This window comes from Austrofundulus limnaeus, unplaced genomic scaffold, assembly GCF_001266775.1.
Source record: "Austrofundulus limnaeus strain Quisiro unplaced genomic scaffold, Austrofundulus_limnaeus-1.0 Scaffold8, whole genome shotgun sequence".
Lineage (NCBI taxonomy): Eukaryota > Metazoa > Chordata > Actinopteri > Cyprinodontiformes > Rivulidae > Austrofundulus > Austrofundulus limnaeus.
Genome location: NW_013952410.1, coordinates 5,693,357 through 5,696,273, shown reverse-complemented (window position 1 = coordinate 5,696,273; position 2,917 = coordinate 5,693,357). Strand labels below are relative to the sequence as shown.

Here is a 2,917-nt window from a genome sequence, read left to right as displayed (position 1 = left end):
TTTGTCCCCTATATGATATATTTAACTGATATTTTTAATCCAAACAATCAATGATTTATAAAGAAAAATCAGGAAAATTAACAAGGGTGCCCAAACTTTTTCATATGACTGTATTTATAACATCCAGGCTTGATAASTGTAATACACTTTTTATGGGATCAGCCAGACCTCCATTGCTCATTTGCAACTGGTGCAGAATGCAGCAGTCCAATTTTTAACTGGCACAGGCAAAAGAGAGCCTATTATTCCAGATTGTTTATCATCACTTTAGAGTTCATTTTCTAAACAAAGATCTAAATAAATTACAAATTGTTCAAAACAAAGCCGCAAGATTAGCACTTTGTTGTGATTTTATGACCAGTGTTGATTCAATGCATAGGAATCTATCATGGGTAAAGGTTGAAGAAGACTGATACTGTATATAGACTTACTCTTTTCTTTTATAAAATCTGGACCTCCCATAAACCCTCCATTTTATTTTCTCAATTGTTGTCCACTTCAAATAGACATGGTTTTAAAACTAGACATGCTGCTTCTGTGACTTACTTTGACATCATCCCGCATCACTAATACACTTAAACAGTTACGTATAAAGTTATTGGTTATTGGAATATATTATCTCTTGATTTAAAAGTATTGACCATTATCRTGAATTCAAGGCTGCTTTTAGGGATTGGTTAAAGGAAGATAATGGTGAGGAGGAGAAGGTGCTTATTGTTTAATTGGTTATTGGTTTGTGGTGTTACCTGGACATACTTGTACACGATGTAGTGTTTTGAGAGATGMAGCCAGTTGATTTWTGTTGTCAGGTTTTCAAGTTAATGTTTCTTGTTTATGTTTCAAGCTGGCTTTTAATYTTAGTTTTATTTTGATTCAATTATGTTTCAGGTTTGACATGTTTGTTTTGTTGATTGTATTGATGTGTTTTGGTTTTGTATGTTGGGCCCCAGGAGGGGTAGTCTCTACCTCAGAAGAGACTAAAGGGGACCTGTAATGAATGAATGAATGAATGAATAAATAAACAAACAAATAAATAAATAAATAAATGTTAAGATCACTTTGTATGTTTTTGAATGCCTAAACAACTCCACTCCTTTATCAGCTCTCATTGTCGCAGCTGCATCATGAAAATTGCGCCTTTTGGTGCCGACGGGACCTCCCCTTCTCGACACAAGGCCATGGCCGAACTGTTTCTCATTGCACTCTGTGTGAAACACTATGGGATTGGTCTGATGTTCATGGGCATGTTTATGCTGAAAGCCCTCAGATGCTGCATTTTGCTTTCCTTACAGAATGCGACTGTTGTAACAAGAAGCAGACATTTATAAAGACTGAAGATKTAAAGAAAAACTCACAAATGGAGATTTAAAAAAAGATTGTATGGAGGATCCATCTGCAGAAAAGTGCAGAGCTTTAACTGGGACAGATTTGTTGGCAAATAACAGCAGATCAAAGTTAGGAACCCCATGGAGAGACGTATCTTGTAGCGGGAGGRGTCTCCCAGGAGCACGACGCAGTGTGCTCCTGGGTGTTACATTTGTGCCATCAGCTTRAGCGTGCAGTAACACTGATTTGAGAGAAGATATCAATATGAACAAACAATAAGTTGAAACGTGTGCGTTCAAATCAAACACGCTCATGCGGCGTTCTCCCTGCTTGCTCAATTCTCTTCCTGATTGTGCTCGACTCCCTCCCTCCTCTCAACTTCCCCTCTGCTCGCTCGCAGCTCTGTCTCTGCACTCGCAACCCAAGTTATATGTAAATGAATCACATCACCAACCAATCACAGACAGGCTTTTTTTTCATCCAATCAAAACACTTATTGCAAATCTACTAAACTAAGAGGCTGAAGTGACAAAATCTTAGATGTATTAAATCAGCAAACGATAATATATTTAAATTTTGTAGCCCAACAGTATTTAGTTAAGCATAAAAATGTGGTGACTGTCATTGTATATTTTAGATATTTTAAAAATACATTAGGATTCATTACTTGTTGGTTTTGATATTATTTGTATAGATATTCAAATTCTGCTAAGCATTCTTGATAAAACAGATAATCAGCTATGAAGAGGGATTAATAAATTAATTTGGACATCTATAAATAAAATCAAAACCAACAGTAATTTATCTTAATGTAATTAAGAAATATTGAACATATTAGCCTAATAATAATAATAATAATAAAAAAATTACAAAAGTTAAACTTATGTATTTTTCTACCTGGGTTACAGAGATGCATTGCCTAAAATACACAATGACAGTAAGTATATTTGTATGCTTAACTAACTATTCTGGGCTACAAAAATAAAACATATCTATTATCTTTTGCTGATTTAATGGGCCTGCATCTAAGATTGTCACTTCAGCCTCTTGGTTTAGTAGATTTGCGAAGTGCTTTGATTGAATGAAAAAAGCCTGTCTGTGATTGGCTGGTGATGTGGTTCATCTTGGGTTGTGAGCGCAGATACAGAGCTGTGAGTGAGCAGAGGGGTAGTTGAGAGGAGGGAGGGAGGGAGTTGAGCACAATCAAGAAGAGAGTTGAGCAAGCAGGAAGGGAGCTGCGTGAGCGTGTGTGATTTGAATGCACAAGGTTAAAATTATTGTTTGTTCATATTGATATCTGTTCTCAAATCAATGTTACTGCGCGCTCAAGCTGATGGCACAAATGTAACGCGATATCTCAGGAGCTACGAAAGTTGTGTGCGAAAACAAATGCCAAACAACCATGTGACCGGTCGTCGACGTTTCGGCTTCAGATGGAGTATGTAGAGCCCTTCAAACTTCAAGTCTCGTTTAAAAACACATCATTATTTCCTTGACTTTGATTTTGAGTTGGTTGAAAAACCTCAGTGTGTGTTTTCTTTTCACTGTTTGCATTAATTTCAAAATTATTAAAAGGGGCAATATCATGTAA

The 2,917-nt window shown here is 36.3% G+C and overlaps 1 protein-coding gene across 3 annotated transcripts in view; it reads right to left on the bottom strand.

Annotated features, from left to right (window-relative positions):
* The window catches only part of shroom2a (shroom family member 2a), a 68,678-nt gene that overhangs the window by 29,107 nt on the left and 36,654 nt on the right, over nt 1-2,917 (bottom strand). The gene's annotated exons all lie outside the window — the stretch shown is intronic.